Source organism: Elaeis guineensis, chromosome 14 (genome assembly GCF_000442705.2).
Source record: "Elaeis guineensis isolate ETL-2024a chromosome 14, EG11, whole genome shotgun sequence".
Taxonomy (NCBI): Eukaryota; Viridiplantae; Streptophyta; class Magnoliopsida; order Arecales; family Arecaceae; genus Elaeis; species Elaeis guineensis.
Window position 1 is genome coordinate 52045690 of NC_026006.2, and position 23709 is coordinate 52069398.

The 23709-nt window shown below is 37.1% G+C and overlaps 1 pseudogene; it reads right to left on the bottom strand.

Annotated features, from left to right (window-relative positions):
* LOC105057724 (uncharacterized) lies at positions 1-23676 on the bottom strand (annotated as a pseudogene).
* Positions 23677-23709: the final 33 nt, after the last annotated feature.

Consider the following 23709-nt stretch of genomic DNA (forward strand, 5'->3'; position numbering starts at 1 on the left):
TTCAAGGGTAATCTAGTCACCTACTAGCAAATTTCCAATCATGATAATGGGTAACGGTTCTTCAAAACAAATATGATACAAATGCTAGAAGCACAGCATATCGAAATGGCCTTGTTCTCTCCACATATATACAAGTAGAGAGTATCTTTTGGGGATTCCACCCCTTGGCCATTTAAAGAGACCATGCTACTTAAGCTTTGGAGATCAGAATACTACTTGTGTACCTTCAGAGCTCAGCATGTACAAAGTGTCAAATCTAATATTCCCATCCTATCCAATATGTACAACTGATTGCATGAAGCCATTGCCTTTTCTGTTGGGCAGGTCTCTGTATGCCCAAAATTAACATGGAAGCAATCTGTTGTTGCAGTCTCTAGTCACACCTTGACCACTGAAGCAAATGGTTCATAAGAAGGGACTCTCTGAGGTCAAGGAAGGAGATCAAAAGAGCCTGATATAGATTAGAAGGATTTGAAGAAAGAGGCTGCCACAGGACAAAAGCTTCATATTCAACAGAGCAGAAATAAAGATCTCCGGTTCTGGTTTTGATCTCTGTCGGGCTGAAAAAAGAGCTAGCCTTGACCACAAGTTCACTCCATTGTGAATAAGTCGCTTATATGGTTCCACCTATCCTAGACATGGCCACTGCTTTCATCATGTTGGATTTGGCAGCATCAAGCAATGGGTCTGACAGCAAAGCCTTCTCAAAAGAACTTCTAGCTTCCTCCCACCTGCCCTCTGCCACAAAAACAAGCCCAAGGTTGTTGTGTGCTGGTGCATATCCTGGGCACAGTTCTAGAGACTTTGCAAATATTGCCTCTGCATGTTCAAACCTCTTCTGCTGATGGTACAGGTTTCCAAGGTTAGAAAAAGGATGGCACGGGCCTGTTGGGTCGTAGCATGTGAGAGTGCCCGCTTGTATACTGCCTCAGCTGAAGATGGATCATCGGATAACTGCAATGCAATACCTATAATCATGAAAAATTGTAGCTTCTGTCAGGAAAAGCTCAGGAATCTTGGAGCAGCTAAACAAATTTAATTCACAAAATAAGAGGAATTTTCTGCCTGACACATGCAATATATATTGTCAAATTTGTTGAACTCTTTTTTTTTTTTTGGGTCAGAAAGATCTTAATATGGAATCTGGCAGAAGTAAAAAAAATTATACAAGATATCCAGTTTATGAAATATGAAATAATGATGTTTTAACTAAATTTGAACCACTAACTAGAAAAGATTGATAAGCAAATAGATATTCACATGGTCATATCTCAAGAATGTCGGTCATGGTTCAAAATACCAGTCAAACAGGATGCTACCAGTGCTACCACTTTCCGCTTGGATTGCAGCACCAACACAGGGCCTGCACCACCAAAACCAGTCCCAAATAGAATATCGGCTCAACTAGATTGATACCAATACAGGTATTGTTGGTACAAGCCTCTTGATTCCTTTAAGGAAAGGTGTTTTCTCAGGGGGGAGGCTGGGTTCAGACATGCCCTTAAGCATCTTGTGAGGCCCTTTTGACCCTATAATGTGAGAAAGAGAGCAAAAGAGAAGGATAGTGGAGAGAAAGGGGTGGAACAGTGCTACTTCCTAACTCCTACCATCCTGTGCAGGAATGGCCAAGCTCTGACAAGTATCAGACGTACATATATCCGCAACATCAGGAGCCACAACCGAGTCATTATCTGACATCTTATGACAAGTAGGGGTAAGGACAATATCCAAGCTGGTATAATGTTTAGATCCGAACTACCAGCAAGACCTGTATAGTATATTGAAAGACATTAAGGGGATGTTTGGTTGGAGGAAATTGGGGTCTGAAATCGGAATGAAAATGGGTGACTCTCGTTCCAACCGTTTGGTTGGCAGTTCCATTCCAATTCCATGGTGGAATGGGAATAATTCAGTATACCTACAACTTAATCCTTACTCCCTTGTAAGAATTCAAATTTTCATTCCGATTCAAATTCTAATTCCGATTCCGATCATGAACCAATGCTTCGGGGATTTGGCCATTCCAATTGTGATTCCAATTGATTCCGATTGCGAACCAAACATCCCCCAACATTCTACATGGGATTATACTACTAAAGTGGGTTAAATTTTCTTGTTTTAGTATTATATTTTATTTGGTATTCTTCACCCGTAAATATTGTTAGTTGAATGATGATTAAGTGTCAGTATCAATATCGGCATTCAACTATCACATAACCTTAAAAACATCCTTTAAATATTAAGGAATAAAAAACAAGCCACCCCACACATCTTCATCATGCATAAAATTCCAAAAAAGTAATGAAAAGAAAAAAAAATAAAAAATGAATTTTGGCACTAGCATGGTTCTAGTACGAAGCTCCATATTGTGTTGGTACAGGACAGCCTAGTGCTGTACTGGTTTGGCCAAAAACCAATACCAGGCTTTAAATCTTGATGCTAGCACCATTTCAGACTGAATTTTAGCAATCAATTGTACATTTTTTTTATTTTCTCTTTTTTAACTAGGTCTCGTTTATTGCTCTTAAAACACCTATCCTACATGTGACAACAATGAACTCGAAAATCAAAAACCAAGCCTCAACTTAGAATTTTATGTATCAGATTAACATGTTAGCCTAAAAAATATTTTTAGCATGCATATGCGATAAGCTATAGAAAATTATTCAACATGGGATTTTGAAAAAAGTTTAGGCACTTATATGTCATTTACAAAATTATTCTTGTGCATTTCCCGACTGTAAGAACAAGATTGATGCAAGCAGCAAACTCAATTGAGAAATGAAACCAGTTAACTAGTTCTTAACCCAATCAATCAGTTCCAGCATCATATAGAAGATCAAGAGAATCTAGGATGCCTAAAATGCCATACAAGGATCATAGTAAAAAATCATCAAGAGATTTAGTTGTGGAGGCCCTACACCACCTTCATCCTTTTAGAGGATACAACACAATCATCTTACAAAATCACATTAGGCATCCTAAATTTTATGCATCACCTTCCCCAACCATTGGCTTTTCCTTCCTCAGTCTCCTTAAAAATAACATGTGCAGCCAACTAGTAAACTAATAAAAATCATATTTCCACCATGCTGTCTTTGGCAGACTCATAACCCACTTAAAGAAGGATATTTAACTGCTAAAAAGAGAGGACAATTACCAAGATTGGACCATGCATAACTGAATTCACTGCATCGGGCTACTGCAGCCTTAAGAAACTTAACTGACATCTTGAACTGCATGGTACAAAGGCTGTGAAGACCAAGTTGATGCCATTGCACTGCATCATCTGGATCCTCCTCGATTGCCTGTTGCAGAGCAATCCTTGCATATAAGTCAAGAGAAGCCAGAAAATAAATGCAAGAAAATAAACATTCATGAATAACTGTGAAGAATTTAATGTGTCAAAGATGGATGTAGACTAACTTGTTGGAGAATTGGAGCAAGGCTGTGATGATTCAGATAATCAATGTTACAAGGGGATGCATTCTTAGGTGAATCATCAGAATAGGAAAATGCCATATTAAGAGAGAAGTTCCCTTCAAAATGTGATTTAGCAGCGAATTGAACAAAGCCCCAGTGGTCACATTCTCCATTCCTAGAAGGCGGTTCTGGGTTCAAATCTTTGGTGATGCATCTCCAAATGTTTAAACTTTGTAATTTATCTCAGGTGGGTATTCCTTCCCTTTATCTCTCTCACAAATTTAAGAAAAAAAGGTGCTTCAGCAAACTTAAACATGCAAGTCTATGCATTTAAGTTTACTGCCTGAAAAAGCAGTAGCAAATAAAGATACGAACATAATCAAAGACTACAAAAAAGACCAGACTGTCTCATGGTTAAAGAGTTAGACATCAAATGACTATGCATCTCAAAGTGATACTTTAATTTATAGATGTGGATGTTTTTCCTTTAGATGAGATAGTCACAAGAACAGTTAGCTCATTCACCATCACGTTAGCTTACTATTAAACAGAACAAAATACAGAAGACCCAATGGCAAGGGATCTTGGTACATATAAATTCCGAGTAACAGCTTCAAATTTCAACAAAAAAGACAGCATTATTCTTGAATGATTCACTGTAAAACTTATATCTTATATTCCACTTCTGCTTGTTTCATTTTCAAATGAAAGTTCTTTTCAGTACAGTGTTGAAGGAAAAAAACAACTGACTTGTGAGAAAACATCTCCAAGCATATCTCATTTTCGAACCATTCAAACAAGACCTATCTAATTGTTTGTCTATATGGCAAACATTGAACACCTGCAAATCCACAACCCCCCCCCCCCCCCGGAAACCCCACCAAAAAAAAAAAAAAATCCTGAGTTTTTAGGTAGAAAAAAAATCTAATTCAGAACCACCATTACTTGTCTAAATGAAAGCACAAGAAAAGGTGAAAGGGCTTCCCTATCTTCTACAGCATCACCTCCTTTGCCAAGCACAAGAGGAACCATACTGTCAAGTTTGCTCTTACAACTTTTTCACAAATATTTGCCAATGCAGATCTATAATCCTCAGTCATCAGAAATTGACCTTTACCTACATCTCCTGGCTCTCAGCCTGCTAACTCCCAGAGCCCTCTATCTTCCAAATCCAGCTATCTCGTACCCTGACGCAGAGAACACTATGGAACATTCAGCCAATCTGCCTCAGTATCCCCATGTCTGATGAACTTTGCAAGCTTCAGTGCATTTCAAAAACAATACTCCAAGAAATAGCACAAGGTAAATATTCCCTGCAACCATATGAGATTAGTTGGTGCAGCGGTTTCAGTCTCATGCTTTTCATCTGGATCTTGTAGATAAACGTAAGTATAATTTCGTAAGGGCTCAAGTTGAATCAGCTATACAAAGATCTTATAGGGACCCAAAAAGTCCAGAGGAAAGGGAGGTGGAGCTCATAGAAACCTGAGGGTTTAGTGGAAAGGTGCCAAGAGATAAGCATGAAGTCAGAGATCCAGGTGTCCATGCTTGGCTGCCATCCCCATTGGCAGTTGTGAGAGGTGTCCATAGTTCTACAATTTTTAGAACACTTTCAAGTTTAAAATGTTTGAAATATTATAAGGCAAAAAGAATCCTACCAGGCTTTAAAAAATGGGTACCGGAGAGCATACAGGTTTTTCGAAAAACAGATTAGTAGCACTCATCGAACCAACCCTGCACTGAACCGAACTAACACGAAATTGGAACCCATTCAGCCTGCACCGAACTGAACCGACACGAAATTGAGATGGTTTGGTCTTTTGGATCAATTCTGCTTATAACCAACCCTCCCCTCCCCCCACCAGAAAGCCTCAAGTGCTCTTAGTTTCTTACCCTTGAATGATGCCAAAGACAATGCCGATTGAATGATACCGAAGACGACACCGTCACCCTCAAATGACATCGAAGATGACACTGTTGTCCTCGATAGATGCACTGGGGTCCCTCGCCAACATCTTGAACCCTAATCGATACCATGAGGTAATCCCCTCACTATCTCCATCCCTCCCTCTCTTCCTCCTCCTCCTCCTCCCCCCTCTCTTAAGGGCCCCACTCTCTCTCTCTCTCCCCCCTTCCCTCTCCCTCCCCCTCCTCCTCTCTCTTCCTCGCTCTCCTCCTCCCTCTCCTCCCTCTCCACCCCTCCATAAGCCCCTCTCCCTCCTCACTCTCTCTCTTCCTCTCTCTCTCCCCCCTCCCCCTAGATCAATACACCTCAAATCAATATGATACACACTGGTTTTGTACCAAATCAATTGCCAACCAATACTAGTCAAGCAAACCTTGCAAGTATGATAAAAAATACTGACACATGATGGAGGTCCCATACGGACACCGTATTCGTGCCAATTTACCACTAGAAAGGTGCAATACCACTCATACAATCCCATTCCAACGGTTTTTGAAACATTGCATCCTACTCTACGTTTCCCTCTTTTTCAAGAGGAATGGCAAAGGAGAACAAATCTATGATTGGTTGGATAACTATGTGAGCGTGCAACCAATTTTCACCATGGCAAAATAGAGAAGTAGATGGGTTCGATTGCTTTGAAGTTCAAAAGACTTCTAACTATCAAAATGTCACTTATGCACCAAAGATTAAAAGCTAATTAAAGAAAATTAAAATAAAAATAAAAGATAAAAGATAAAATAGAACTAGTAATTTCATTCATTTGGGAGTCTCCTTTTTCCTTATACAAATTAATATTTACACATCTCCCGTCACCACGTTCTTTTGCCAACCACTTGGGGATTTCCCGATTTCGCCATGCATCCTGGTTGGTTATTATCATTACTCCATGTCCTTCCCTATTTTGCCACATGTCGTGGTGTTACTAGTAATTTACTACCACTACCCCCATTTCCTTATTAAATGCGAGCAGTATCTTCAAATTTTGAATTTTCCCCTTATCTTCGATATCATATTGCCTAACAACTACCTTGGGACCGATTTTCCATCAGTATTGTCTGAGTACCCACATTCAGCCTGTAGCATGTGTGTCTTCAATATATATTTGAACTTCTCATACATTCTCGGTCTAAACTATACTATCAGCCAACTTCCATTTGATACCCCCTTTGCTCAGCCCATCATTATTCTTTAATGATATAGGTCATCCCTGATGAAGGAGCATGGCTATTCAATGCTTTTGGATGAAATAAATCAGCCTGCATTCAATAACACCACATGACAACTACACTATTGTTTGGGCATGGTCTGTGACATGCCACATGTCATTTCTACAATATATCTATGGACTCTAGTGTTCGGTCAGGATGTGGTGCGACAATTGCAATGGTTTTGTGTGGAATCCAGATCATGTGCATAAGTCCAGCTTTTTATGTTTAACAAGCAGCAAAGAATTAGCTAGTCATTCTTCACCACTTACAATTTTAGCCTCTATGCTACTCCCAAGTGAATGATTTCCAAGGCTGATTCAGAGGATACCATCTTTTCTTTCTTTGCTCATATACTATATTTGGAAGACTTTCTACATTAACCCCATTCTCTCTCTCCTCATGGAAGACACTCTTACAAAATTAAGAGGGCAACTCCATAAAAGTAAGCCAAAATAGCTGTATTCTCCATCTTGTTTTGCCTTAGGAGTAGCGATGTTGCTCATCTGGGCAGAACGAGACCATCAGGTTTCCGTGGAAAATCAAGTCACACACCAAGGAGGTCGAAGAGATCTAATTTATGGGACTCTACTGTAATACGGCTACTAGATTAGATACTCTTCCTTCAAAAAAGGCCTAACTCTGATTTGTTCAAAACTAACTCTAATAAGTTTCAATGGGGCCTTCACTATTATTATGCAGCGATTATAAGAAGAGAAATTTTATGACAAGCCAGCATTCATCTACTCTGGGATGAATGACAAGTTTAAACACTTGCAGAACTCCCGACATGGCCAAATGTTTTTATCATTTTTCTACTCTAAGATTTTAATCTAATATAAGAAATTTAGTAAAAAAAGAAAACATTTTCATCATTTTCCTATGTGTATATTTTTTTCATGACTTCTAATGTGGTTAGGGGTGGAAATGAGCCAAACATGAGCAAACTGAGTTTTGTTCGAGCTCAACTTGAAATTAAAATGACTCAACCAAGCTTTAGGTTGAGAAACCTTAGCTTGTGCTCGGCTCATATATAATCAAGTCAGCTCAAGCTCAGCTCGCTTAGTTTGAAATGTAATCCTCCTTTTGGTGCATGAAACCCTTGATGGAAGGAGATTGCCAATCCATGGAGAATGGGAGGGAGGGGGATGGTGCTATGTGGAAGAGAGATTAGGGGGAAGCCTTTACCTTGAGGGAATCACATAGTGCCTGCTGCCTCATCATCATCAACCACCATTCCCATCATCACTTGTAACCACAAGGAGGGGAGGAAGGGGAAGGAAAAAAGGTGAAACGGGAGAGAACGAATGCATTGTTGATCAAGAGAAGCCTATGGATGCCTAGTGGTGGCGGGAGATGCCATGAAGGGATTAAGAGGAGAGGTTGGTGTGGCATGTAGGTGAATGATCGAGAGGAAAGGCCGTTAGTGGGTGCCTAGGTGTAGAGCCATCAAAACGGGCCTTGGCCCGCGGGCCGGCCCGTTTAGGCCCTTAAAATAGTAGGGCTGGGCCAGTGTTTTAGCAGCCCGTTTAACAAAAGGGCTTTGCAGCCCGACCCATTTATGGCCCGGCCCGTGAAGGGCCAGCCCGTTTTTTTAAAAAAAATTATTTTAAAATAACTTAACCACTTAAAATAATCAGTAAATAATCAATTATTTCTAAAATATCCTTTTTCTCATTTCTATGCCTCATTAGTCATTACTTCCATCGTTAATGTCTAATAACTCAAATCACTTTTTTCAAGCCTTAGTCCCTGTTCATCTTCCCACTACCCATCTGATCATTATTACTCTCTCCTTTCTTCAAATATCCGTGGTGGTTCTGTATTTCTGCTTCTTTAAGCCCTCAAAGATACGTCTTATTATCTTGTCAATCTTTTTTTTTTTAATTTATTGATGTTTATAATGATTTCATGGAATGAAGTCATGCGAAGGATGCGATTTTTTTTTGATTTTCATGTTTTTTCTGGACCACCATAGATGCACACATAAATCACAGGAAGGATGTAATTTTTTTTTCTGTCTTTATATTTTTTCTGGACTCACTATGGATGCACATACGAATCACAGAAAAAATGCGATTTTTTTTTCTATCTTCATGTTTTTTTCGGATTCACCATGGATGCACACACGAATGCGGACACCGGAGGAAAGGGAGGACGTGGATGCAAAAAAAAAAAAAAGAGCAGGGGAGAGAGAGGAGGACGCAGATGCTAGGGAAGAGGGAGGACAAGACACGGGGGAGAGACTATTTTATTGCCAGAACTTTTTGCTTCCCATCTGTCTCTTTTTTTAGTTCCATTACTAAACAAACAAATAGATATAGCATCAAATCTAATGGAATAACCCACCGTTGCCTCTCACCCACAATGCCACCCACCCATCGCTGTCAAAGTTTAAATTTTATTGCTAGCTCTTTCTGATTTTCGGAGAGAGGAGCATACGGATGCATCATGGTTGGCTCCTAAGGACACATCCGGACATGGAATACAGTGGGAAGCAAAAAGAAATTGATGGATTATGTTCTTTTTATTTTTTATTTCATGATTGATAAGAATCTGACAGAAGAAATTATAAAACTAGACGTAGGATTTCACTTTTTATTCTTGCCATGGAGCTTATTATGTTAATGTTTCTTCACAACTACTTCATACCTTTTCTACCAACTCAGAGAGGCAGTCAATACTTGTTTTACAAATTATAATATCCCTATGCTGATGATGCTATCTTATTTCAAGTTGCTCCTATATACATTCACTATCTACTATTTTACCATACTCAGTACTATCTCCAAGCTACATGTTTTTATTTTTTCTTGATTTATTCAAAAATAAACATGCTAAAATATTGATGGGTTAATCATTGGATGATTGATTATATGATACTTTAATTTAATTTTGCAGTATGGATTTTGGAAATATTGATCATAGCAAAAATATTGATGATGATGAATTAGAAATGTTGGATGCACCTAAAATTCCTCCTAGTCAACAAGAAGGCACAAATAATAATTTTGAGAAGAAATCAAGTAAAAGAGCTAGATCTACCAGCTCACAGGTATGGAATTGTTTCACTAAAATAGGTGTGAAAAATGGTAAAGAAAATGCAACATGTAATGGGTGTGGAAAAGAGTTTGTTGCGGGTAGTGCTAATGGGACTTCTCATCTATCTCATCACATGTCGAGTTGTAAGCTTCTACCTAAATTTTTTAATGTGGGTGAGATGATATTAGATCATACTGGAAAGTTAAAATCTAGAAAACTTGATCATAAGCGTATACGTGAAGTCATATCTATGGCTATCATTGAGAATGATCTTCCATTTTCATTTGTTGAATATAAACGGATTAGAGAACTTCACTCTTAATCCAGATGCAAAAGATTATAGTAGAAATACTGTTGTGTCTGATGTGATGAAATTTTATATGGCTCAGAAGGAGAAATTGAAACAAGTCATGCATAAGAGTCCTAGTAGAATATGTTTGACCTCTGATTGTTGGACTGCTTATACTAGTGAGGGGTATATTTGTTTGACTGCACATTTTGTTGATAAAAATTGGAAGCTAAATAGTAAAATTTTATTTTTTTGTAAAATGGAGCCTCTGCACTCTGGGGTTGAATTGGCAAGAAAGGTATTTGATTGTTTGAAAGATTGAAAAATATATAGAAAAGTATTCTCTTTTACTTTGGACAATGCCTCTGCTAATGATAATATGCAAGATATTTTGAAGGAACAACTTGCTTTGCAAAATAGCTTGCTATGTGATGGTCAATTCTTTCATGTGAGATGTTGTGCACATATCTTGAATCTTATAGTTCAAGAGGATTTGAAAGTGACTAGTGTGGCTTTGCACAAAATTAAAGAGAGCATCAAATATGTAAAAGTATCGGAGGCAAGGAAAATATATTTTCAAGAATGTGTTCAACAAGTTGGTGGTATTGATACTTCAGTTGGTTTGCGTCTGGATGTGTCTACTAGATGGAATTCTACTTATACTCTGCTTGAAAGTGCAATTAAGTATCGACGTGCTTTTGCTAGTCTTCAATTGAATGATAGAAATTTTAAGTTTTATCCATCAAATGAAGAGTGGAGAGAGGAGAAAAAATGTTTCAGTTCTTGTGCCCATTCTATGTGATGACCAACTTGATTTCCGGCTCATCTTACCCAACCTCAAACTTGTATTTTATGGAAGTTTAGAAAATTGAGTGTTTATTGAAAGATAATGTGAACAGTGAAGATCCAATTATTAAAGACATGGCTAGTAAAATGAAAGAAAAGTTTGATAAGTATTGGAGTGATTACAGTATTGTTCTTGCCAAGATTTGCTGTACCGGTACCGGACGGCGTGCCGGTTCCAGACCGGTACCGTACCGTACCGACACACGGTATGCCTAAGCGTACTGGTCCGGTACCGGTACACAATATTTTTTTTTATTTTTAAATTTTTTTTTGAATTTTTGAAGTTAATAATTGATAAATACAACTTCAATATGGTATTATATTGTATATTATTGACATATTTGGGTTCAATTTGAAGTTAGATTGCGGTACAAAGACTTTTGATTCAAAATTTCAAACATATATTTATTTACATTATATTTCAACTATGTCATCTTAAAACTAAAGAAAAAATATATAAAATACGCATTAAAATATATCTAAATATTTAAGTACAAAGCGCAATAACTGATATACGAACCTTAAGATGTACTCTGCATTTAATTTCTTGTCGAGTGTCTGTGACGCTCGTAGATGTCTGGATCATCAACATAGTCTGAAGGGATATTAATCCAACCCTCTAGCCAAGCTGCACCGTACTCTCAAATATTCATCATCCCGTAAGGCATCCTCTCTGGATTGTAAGACATCTCAGACCTCTCACTAAAATTCTGATTCTGAGAAGTATCCTCGAGATGATAGTACGATTGTGAAGGAGCCCATCCAAATATGTCAGTAACAAAATCTGATCCGTAAGATGCTCCAGACTGCATAGGGTAGTAACCACTAGAAGATGATGCCTCGGATGTACCATTAGCATATGGATCATAAGGTGACTATGGATAATAGGATCCATAATGCGAGGATGATCTAGATACATCCACGGACCCTACTCCACATGCAAGATCGTCTGCAGTATATATATATAATTAAAATATATGCAAGTATAACAAAAATACGATAGTTTAATGATAATTAAAATAATTATATATAATTTTAAAATAATTTTAATAATTATTTTAAAACTTATAAATTTAAAATAAATATGTTATATGATTCAAATAATATTTTTAAATTAACTAAAATATAACACTATTTTTATATATTTTTTATTTTATAATTAATTTTTTTAATTTAATAATTAAAAAATAATTTTTTAATTTCAAATATTTGAAAAAAAAAATTGAAATTAGATTTAAGTAGCTTGAATCATTCTAAACATGATTCCCAAACTCTAATTTTTTTCCTAAAATTTATTTTTTTTATTTTTAAATAAATAAATATTTTAAAATATTTTAAAAATATATAATTAACGAAAATTAATAATTTTGGTGTCATCGTATAGATCTTTCAAAGATCTATCACATATAATTAAATCATATCAAAATCATAAGATTTTGGTATGATTTTCTTCTATTTTTATTTTACCTCATTTTTATCCTATTTCTAACAACAAAAACAAAAAAAAATATTTACTAACAAAATAACAGATTATCTTACCTCCGACCAAAGATCAGCCTCTTCTCAAATCACTCCTCCAATTTCACGAAATTTTACCTTCTTTTCTAATTTTTTGGAGGTCTCAACGATTAAGTTGCCCACAGCCATGGGTGTTCTCTGAGAACTTTCAAAGAACACCGAAGGACTGATGCTTATTAAAGCACCAGACCCTCCCCCCATGTGAAGTGGGCCACGCCCATTTCTCTCTCCCCTCCCTCCCCCCAACCACGTGAAAAGGCCCCCACCTTCCCCCTCCCCCCTTTTCCCTGGGCGGTACGGTTCGGTTCACCCCGAACCGATCCAAAATCGAGCCGTACCGTCCGATTTCGGGCGGTATGGGCCCGAACCGCATCGAACCGGGCCGTTCGGTGCGGTTCGGGGTCCTTTTCCGAAAAACAGGCCCGAACCGGACCGGGAAGGGACCGGTCCGACTCGGTACGTCCCGTACCAGGCGGTTCAGCCCGGTACGGCGAACCATGGTTCTTGCACTTGGGGCTATTTTTGATCCACGCATGAAGTTTGATTTGCTAAATTTTTGTTACTCATAACTTGAGCCCACTACTTGCCAAGAGAAGTTGCAAACCATCAAATGTAAGTTGTATATGCTTTTTGAGGAATATAAAAAAGACAAATCCTCTAGTGATCCAAGTGCATCAAGTGATTCCCAGATTCATTCTTCTAGTCTACAATCTACATATGCGCCCGTTGGAGGAGGACAAGATAAGGAAATACAATTAGAAGGCTTGGATGCATTTGATGTAAGTTGAATGTATTTGATATTCTTTTTAAAAAATTCAATTGTATGATAATTTTTCTTAATTGTTCCTTTGATTAATAATTCTTTGTTGCCAATATGTTTGAAATGATGCAGGAGTATGTAACATATGTGAGCCAAAACAATTCTACAATTGGAAAGTCACAATTGGATCTATACTTGGAGGAGCCAAAACTTGAACCTAAATATTTTTCAAAATTGAATGTGCTACAATATTGGAAAGATAATAAACATAGGTTTCCTAATCTATCAAGAATGGCCTTTGATATACTAAGCATACCAATCACTACAGTGGCTAACGAATCAGCTTTTAGCATTAATGCTCGTGTTTTAAATAAATATAGATGCTGCCTCCTTGGTGATCATGTGCAAGCTCTCATTTGCACATGCAATTGGTTACATGGCTTTATTCATGATGGTAATATCTTTTTTTATAATTTAAGATAAAAATTTGAATTTAGTTGGATGCAAAATAGATTTTTTCTAACTATTTATTGATCTTTGTTATTTGTTACTTGTGGATTGCAGATGAAGATGATGATTCAACTACAAAAGTTGATGCAAATTTGTCAAAACAAGATTGTCAAGTTTCTAATGTTATAATTGACGAAGATGAGGATGATTATTGATTCATGAAATGTTGGCAAAAATCTTAAGAACAGGGACTGAATTTCAATAGTTGGACTCAATGTTATTTGAACAATATTTATTACTTCTTGGTTTGTTTGATTTTGTGGAGTTTAATTAGTCTGTGGTGTTTTTTCTTATGGAGAATGGAGATTATGATATTATTACAAAAATTTTGGAGTTTTTTCATGTTTACTTTTGGTGTTTTAAAATTTGATGTAGGGATTGATTTTATTTATTTATTTGATGAAGTATTATGTTTGAGAGTTTTTTAATTTATTATAATTTTTTAATTTTTATAATTTTTATAATTATTTTAATTTTTTTGGTGAGCTATAAGGGCCGGTCCGTTTAGGCCCTTCACTTATAAGGGCTAGGGCTGGACCGCCTATTTAATGGCCCGTTTATCAAAAGGGCTTTTTTGGCCCGGCCCTAATGGGCCCGGTTTGTGAAGGGCCGGCCCTCCACGGGCCGGGCCGGCCCGTTTTGACGGCTCTACCTAGGTGGATGCCACAATGGGAACCAGGAGAAAGGGAAAGTGGATCATGGTGATCCAATGGGGGGAGGGAGGGAGAGAGAGAGAGAGGTGTTTAGGGGCTTAGGGCTTCATATTAGACTTCTTGAATTTTAATCCAATGGTTGAACAATTTAATAAGCCAGCCATTGGATTAAAAGCCAACAACTGATAATTTATTACTTATAAATCTGTAAATACTGATTACTTACAATATGGAATATATAATATATATATAATATATATAGATGTACAACGGATAATGTATAATGTATAAAATATAATATAATATATAGTATATAATATATAATATAATATAAGATAATATAATGAGCTAACTCACATGCCGAAAGTAAGCTAGCTGAGCCGAACCCATGCTTGGCTCATTGACTAATCAAGTAAGCCGAGCTTAAGCTGAATTCCAAGCCAAATGCAAGCTGGCTCATGAACAGCTCACTTTTTTTGCCAACCTTACATGCGGTTAAACTGTTAGATATAATAATTGCTCCTTGTCAATTTTGCTGCCCCTAGATCAGAGAAACTTGAACATCAACAATCCTACATATATTAATTGATCCTTGATCTGGCCATCATATGTGGTAAAAGAAAACACCCTTAATTTTGCTACTACAAGGCATCATTTGATTTAACCATTTCCAATTATATCCTCCCTCATTGTAGCATGCATCCACTTTGATATCCATTTTTAATTATATTTGCATGCTTCACAAATACGTTACAGCCTAAATCCTGAATTAACCAATAGATTTTGTCTAACAGTTTATTCATTATTTCCCGTTGAAGCCTCATTGGTATTAGACAATCACAATTCAAAAACAGTCCAGTGACAGAGCACCACTTCATCAAATGTCCTTGTAATACATCCTTATCTACAACTCCACTATGCATAGTGAAACTGACAGCAAACTTACAAGACACATACTTAGGTATAAGAAGTTCATGCCAAACAAATGGATGCCAAGTAAAAATGGATAATATCTTTCTACCGCATAACCAACACAAAGATGTCGAAGAGAAATACCCATTAGATATTTCCTAGAATGTACTAGATTTTATGTTATAACTATGTGCTGTACTTAAAATAAAAAAGCTAATTAACTTGCAGAACTGTTACAAGAACATGTTTGTTACGAAAGCAAGAATTATAATAAATAAAAATAAATGATAATAACCATCACATCTTACAAGAGAATTTGCAGATGCATTTCTGAAATCTTTTACACTGCAGAGTAAGAGGTGATCTTCAACTCAGATAATATAGCATCTAGTTCAACCAGAAAGATTGCCAACAAATAAAAAAGGACATATTGTGGAACAATTTAATTTGGTTGAGTGTTCAAATTGATAAAAGAGGCGACACCTGCTTTAACGTATACAGAGCTCGCTCTTCTACCTCCACCAAACCCCTCTGCTCAGTTTCAAAAGCTGCTGCAATTTCATATTGAGCTCTGTGAGCCATTGCCAACCCTGCACATGCTATCGGAAGATCAATTATTGCAGGGTCCCCTTCTTTTAGAATCGATGCCATTTCATCTGCAGCCCAGGAAAGCAGCTCTGTAGGATCTTGTGACCATTCAGCATCTTCAATTCGATGAACTGCTATAGCATATCAAGCAGACATTTCATTAGGCTCCAATTTTGCTGCCTGCACAGAGATAAGCATGCAGCAAGAGTAACTTAGTATAAGAAATCATGGTGACTTTCAATCTGCACTCCATTGGTACCTTCCTTTATCTGAACATATTCTAGTGAGTTATTTCCACAGATTAACATGAAAAAATAATTTTAAAAGTCTGTAGTTAGTCACATGGCTCCCCTTACTAAAAACTCACAATTTAGTTCTCCCATCAATATAGATAGAAGTGGAGCAATTATGGCCATAGAAAAACAGAAAGGTTTCCTTGTAATAAAAAATTTCCACCTCATAACAAAATGTCATTTCCTTTCTTTTGGCATATCAACAAGAAATTTTAGTTCTCCACTTCTTAATAGATTGAGTCAGAGCTCCTAAATGCCCAAGCTACATTAAGAATAGACTGAAAACTTTAAGAAGAAATGAGCCAAGGACATGCTGATACCTGCTCCAAGCACTTTTTTGCATTCCTATGATCACCAGCTACATAATATGCATTAGCAAGATTCACCCATAGTGCCCCAGATTTAGGTTCAGCTTTTACTGCTGCTGTTAAGCACACTTTTGCAACAGTTGCAGCTTCAACTTGATGGGGATAAGCCCCTTCACCTGCATTAGCCCCTGGACCTGTACATTCAACAAGACAACCAAATGACAAACTACCTGATGGACAATCCTCATAACTATTGTTATATAAGAGAGAAAGGGATTAGCTATCCATTGAAACACATCGAGAATCAATAAGTATCTTGAACACATATTGAGCAACGTTGCCACCCTATCACAGACATCTTATGGAATGTCAAAGAGTATCATGACTAGTTTAAACCAATGAAAAAACAGTTACAAGATAAAAAAACCCAATTAACTTTAGTTTTGCTGCTAGATTTACTAATTAAGCTAATGCAAGGATCTGAGAAAAATTAATCACCATAATTTGGTGCTAAGTGATCCTTAAATGGCACTATTGTTCTTTCTTTCAGCGCCATAGTAACAAAATTCACCATTTTCAAAAAAAAAAAAAACATAAATTATTCATGACTTGAAAGTTAAGTAAATAGTTCTATGACTAATTTGCTGGTTTGCTAACTGATCGCAGATGTTTCACAAAATTTGTGGATTTCATGAAGAGATTGCGAGACAGCTGAATAGCTCCAGCTTCAGTTTTGTCTTGACATGGACATAGATTGCACTTTGGTAGATCACTGATGTGATAAGGCAGCAGTTCAAATGAATGGAATAAGGGTTGGCTCTCATTAGTGAACAGATGTGATAGGCTGTGGGGAAATGTGAGAGTTACATGTGTGAATAGATGCATGGTCCCACTGCTTACTACCTCAAGTCAGACACAAAAATAACAATAGCAACAACAACAAGAATAATGGAGTCGGGGACTCCAATCAAACCAACAGAGTCAGACCACATCTCCCTTCTGGACAATTTTTCTGCCTTCCTCACTCTAGATCTTCAAAATTTTTAGTTCTCTTTTACATATTCCAATAATTTTTCTGAACTGCAAGTGGCTCGGAACATTAAGTCTTTCCCTTGATACCAATCCCAGAAAGCCTTTTTCTTTCTTGTTGTGAATCTTTCCTCTTGATTGGGTTGAAAATTAGCCAACTAAAATTTCTTATGAAATAACATTGGCAATCATGAATATATGTACTACCATTTTTATATATAAGAATTTTGATTTGACTATTTTATTATTTATTTTTAATTTTCCAAATTTTTCCAAACTTCTTCCGAATGCACCTAATTTTTTCCAAATTCTGAAGTTTTTAACCATGCCAAACTATTCCCAGTTGCCAAATTTGTGACTATGTTCACACCAGTTTGAACCATTACAACAAAAAATAATTCTGTCAAATATCCATCATGTAAACCTCGTGCCCATTCACGCACATGACTACCAAGGTCATGTTCCCTCCATCATTGGAAACTTCATCCACAAATAATATAGAGGAGGAAGAGAGGTGCTTTCATGGTTTTATATGACCACTGGTCGATGCATTACTGGGCAACTTAAAGGAAGATACCAATCAGTAATTTTGCCTGCATTATGCTATGCTTCAAATTCTAACAAATAAACATATTCCAGTATGCAAGAGGAGCATCGCAAACATAGGAACATGAAAAGCCTATGCAGTAAATCTAGGGAAGACAGGACAAGAAATAAGTACAGGAACAAACATCTGAGAGCAAAAAGAAAATGATAATTATGATATTACAAGCATAAAATTCCCACGTTAAATCCATAATAATATACATCAGCCTAATAAGTAGGGCAGATAAATGGAAGGAACTAAATGTATTAAGGTCATACCTGGGATGATGGACCCATATTTACACAAAAGGAAAGCTGCATAATTGATCAAAGCAGCAGGATAGTTTTGATCCTGAAGAATAAGATCTTGAAAGCATTTTGCAGAAGGCTCCAAATTTCCCCTAAACATAACTGTTAGTTAGTGCTTCAAAAAAAATGAAAAGAACATTAATTATCAACAGCAGGACAAGTCTATTAAGTGTCCATTCACCATACTAAAACAAGTCAGAAATCTGGAATAGTAAAATGGCAGAGTTATCCATCCTACTTAATTCTGGAAGCCATGGTTGCTAAAATCCTATACCAAAGTGGCTGTCAGTATATGGATCTCATCCTTGGATTAGGATCAGCTAGGATAATGAGATCTAGATCCATCTTATGGATCATGCAATCCCTTGGAGCATAAGATCCAACTTGATCATGTTACAAACATATAAAACAATGCAAAATCCATTTTATGTAATTAATTTAGCTATCTCCCTTTTAGAATTATTTCTTGATCTCTAATAAACTTTGAGAACATAAAATTAGCATATTTCTGAGAGTTTTTAACTCTTAAAAGTAAAGAAAAGAAAATTTGGAGTTCGTAATTCAAAAGAAAGAGAATAACTGAATTGATCAGTTCATGATTTAAAGAAATTTTAGCTTTTCTATTTTGACAACCATTTGCGAAAAATTTGTTTCCTTTTCCAAACAAGTATATATCTAAAGGAATACTCGAATTGATCAGTAGCATACAAATATCTTGAAGAACAAGACATGATGTTCCTAAGTCCTAACACTAGATATGCAATATGTAGGCTTGTGAAGAGCAAGAATACGGTTCTTATATATCTGGAATTTTATTTTTGTCTGCTTTATTAACTCATTTTTTATGCTTTTATATCTTCTAAAAAATCAAGAACATTTTATGATCCACAATCCAATCCGATGGAACCACCTCTATGATCAACAACTTAATTTGATCCCAATAACATTGAGTAGAACATCAAAAGATTAATAATTTAAGAAGCCTGCTCAGGAGGTCAAGGACAAGTGGAAATAATCTAGTACTGTGATTGTAAAGAGAATCAGGTTGAAATTGTAATAACATGATTGTAACTAAGCTACAAGGTCAGCAAGTTACTACTAAGCATTTTCCTGAGGCGTTCCCTACACTTTTTTTGCTTTTTGAACAATACAAGACCCTCCTTGTACCATAATGTCTCAATCATCTCACATGAAGATGCCATATTATGAATTCTTCACAACCTAAACCCAATATGCAGCATATTCTTCCTTTCATAGCACATACAGACTTCAACATTTGGGACTATACCAAGTAAAAACAATAAACAAAGAAAAACAAGGAAAAAATAAATAAATGGTTACAGGTTGCAAGCACCAAAAACATGATGCATCTAAGTCCTTGTTCATTGCAGAACATTCCAATATTCTGTCATATGCAGGATTCTTTTTATCCTTCTCCATTGGGATATCAATTTGTAGATAATCTCCATAAATTTGAAATATAACTACAAAATAAATTTCAGCTTTCTTTTTTTCACAGTAGGAAAAAGATCGTACTAATAAATTATTACAATTTGGGCCTTCGCATATAGGACTGCAGTATGCACATAAAGACTAAATATATGTTAAAGGAAAGCAAAAAATGGCATGAATCAAGACAAGAAATGCCGACAAGAACTTTGCAGTAACATTATATCAAGGATTCAAATATTGAGATATGGGACCATACCAGCCTTTGGTAAAGTTAGCCACGTACCATAGTGTGCATCATACTTAAATAGTGTACTGGCAGGATGGCCGCCACAGTTGTGGACAACAAATACGCCATTGATAATGACCATTTTTCCTCTTTTTTTCCTTTATGTTTAGTTCATTACCTTCTGTTCATCATATATGATGAAATTCTGAAAGTTTTAAAGCTAAAACTGAAGATACCCAAATTTAGTTGTATTGAGTTGCGGAGTTGGTGAGAGAACCAGATCTCATTGATTCTTACCTTTTTATTTGTTTCTCGCAAATTTAGGAGTTTATTTAGGCCAAAGTTCCCCAAACAAACCTGAACTGCCCGGTTTGGAACATATCATACAAGACCCCAAACTGTAACAAACTAGCGTGGGATCGGGTAGGTTAGCGTGATCGGTTCGGGACTCAACAAAAATCAATCCAAACCAATTCAAACTAAGCAAAATCGCAATATTCCACACAGCTCGGCTCAGTTCAAACCAAGATCTGCGAAATCAGAATACGAACTTGTGCCGGCCGACCGTGGTCTGTACCGGATCGGACCGACACAAACCAACATGAAGAGAAGAAATGAACTGGAAGGGAGGAAAAGAGAGAAAGAGGGGAGGGGGAGGGATGGGGAGAGAGATGGGGAGGAGGGAGAGGGTGATCGGAGAAGACACCAGCGGTAGCCACAGATGGGCCACGGACGTGCCCGGAGGGCCACCAAGGCCATCACTTCCTCCGCCAAATCTCGACTGAGAGAGAAAGATAGAGAGAGGGGGGAGGAAAAGAAAATAAGGAGGGAAAGCTAGCGGAGAGGCCATTAAAGGACATCCGGCTAGCTGCTATGGCCACCAGATGGCAAAACCGCAGCCTACGGCTCCATAGGTGTGAAACAGGGGCAATCGCCAGCTTCAGTCTTGAACCAAATATGTTAGAGGATATAGTCATTTTGTTTCTGCTTCCAATTCCAATTTTGGTCGTGAATCAAATAGCCCCAATGTATTGTTGTCCTTATTGAGGACTCATGGGGCATATTTGACAAAATTCCATAAGATCAAGCATGAACTTGGTGGGGGAAGAGGGGGTGTTGGAGGGTTAGTGAAAGGAAGTAAGGGAGCGGGAGAAGGGAGAGAGGGAGCGTGGGGGATGTCGGGACTTGATCCTTATGGGATGTAGAAAAGATCTCAATCCCTTCCATCCCTAACTCCAGCCTATCATAGATATCCATGCTGGCCCTAGATGATCCATACTAGACCTTAACCTAAGCATGTATTTGATGAAAAAGATTTCTCTTTGTAAATCACATTTATCTTTTTTGGGGGTAATTTTTTGATGAATATTTTATTTTCTTTTATAGTATCAAACATTGAGAGGAAGATGAACTAAAGATAAGTAAAATAAGCAAGCAAATCAACGTGTCATATGAATTCTCCAATTGGAACTATATATCTTCATGATCCCATGGATAGAAATGCTTTACCAATTCAGATATGTACTATTGCAGATATACCAATGTTTATGATTTTCTAAAAAAAAAATATTGAGCTAGTGAACGCTCCTCAAGAGGTCTTTTGGAGACGAAGAGGCCAAATCTTAGCCAACATCCCTACGATTTTCTTCTCGTTGCTTTCTTTTTGTATTCATGTTTTCATGCAATTATGATGTCATCTCACATATCTTCATATAAGTTGGCTCTTTTAGAATAAATATTAAAAATTTGTTTGCAGCTATGCTTTTTAGTTGTAAACTTCCAAAAAAAATCATGACGATTCAATCAAAGATTTATTTAAGCCATTCTGGGCCGGAAAATCTAGTGATTTTTTAATTACTTAGAGCCTGTTTGGATGGTTGGGACCAAAATCCCATAGAATTCGCGAACTAGGCCAATACAACCATCCAAATCAAGCTAGGCTATATTTAGTGATTGCCTGCCAATAGCAGGTAACATAAACAACTTCCAAGACGGACCAAGTGTGCATTGAATTCTTGAGTATGAAAGATCAGAAAAACAAGTTTTAAGAACGCAACAAATATTTGGACTATGAATTATTATCAAGTTTTAAATGTAATTAACAAAAGAGTGCTTCGCAACACTCAACAGTTCCAAAACAATAGTTTCATACTAAGGGTAGGTCGCAAATACCTATAAAGACCTAATGGAGATTGAGACTGGAAACAGATAGATGTAGGAGCAATTGTAGTGATAAGCTGCTCAATCATAACATGGTCTACACCCAACGCCACCTGTAATTGACCAAAGAAGATAGCATGCGATTCAAAATTACCATCAATAGGTGAAGATGAAAAAGGACAGTAGAAATGAGAAGGGAAGGATCAGCTTGACATATTCATGATCCAACATTGGTACAAACTGCACAAAAGTTGACGTGGAAGAGGCATATGGTTGAGAAGCAATTGAGATATCAGCCTGTAATAGGGGATCATAGTGTGCACCATCAATTCTATCCAATGTGTCAGCCTTAACTTTAGATTGAGAAGAAGAATTAGATTGTTAAACCCACTGAGACTTTGAGTGTTTAGGAGGGGATCTCTTCCCCTTCATTGTTGGTACCAACAAAAAATGGTTGGTGATGTTGAATTAAGCTTTTCTTCCTCCATAGCTTTCAGATCATATTCAAGATTGAGAGTAGCCAAAGGAGCAAACCTTGAGCCAAATAAATTCTCGACCTATCATGAACTCTAAGAAAAAATGGAACTAGGTTGAGCTCGATGAGTACTACAAGTAGTGGCACAAAAAGTTGTAGACACGGCTTTAAAAACAAAAGGAGCAGCAACATGCGAAGATGGGTATATTAGATGAACTCTAACCATCCTGATCCAAAGACCAAAGATATCTAATATGAACACATGGTGATCAGAAAGATGTCCAACATGGCCATAGTGATAACAGAGGTTAGTAAGTTTTTTATACACAAATTCCTAACATATAGAAGCTTCCTTAATCGTAATATGAGTATCTAAATAAATAGAATGAGTCAAATCTAACTAGATGTAGACCCTAGCAAATCTTGCCCTAGAAGTGGAGGTCTAGACATCAAGGAACAATGTCTTACCTACCTTGGAGGCAATACAAAGGATTTTATCCTCCTCCCAAAGTTCAATAGGAAGATTAGGCATGTGTTACCAGATAGCTACATAGTTCATAATATCCCTACCAAGTCGAGAATTTGGCCGCCACTTCTGAAGAGCAAGCAATTGGCCAACCAAAAAATAGAGACTGTGGGCAAAGGATTTTATCACAAAACTCCTCGAAAGGAAGCTTGAAAAGGTGAACCCCCTCCAAGAGTGGCACAACATGGAGATTGTCCCCAAGCCCCACCTTACCCTCAAATCTTTTTGAATAAAATCTAGAGATAAACCATGGCCAAGGGGCTTACCGATTAAGGCTGCTTTCCATTTAAAATATACCAAATCCAATTCTTTATTAGGTCCCGATGCTGTGTCTGAAGCCAAGTTCTGCTGTGAGTCCTCTATTTCTCGTTCCATAATTGATACAATAAGTGTTAATCCTAGCATAAAGGAAAGGGGGAGGATTGCTCTCTCACCCAGCTACTTGGTAGTGGGATTCGAAAGGAAGGTGTTTTGTTTTGTGATTAAAAATCAAGTTCATTATGCCTAGTTTCACTATCTTGGCTATGCAATCGGACCATAACATCTGTGCTTAACTTCACCATGCACAGGACCAGATCATGAAAGAAATTACTTAACTTTGGTGACCGAATGGCACGTCCTATAAAGTTTA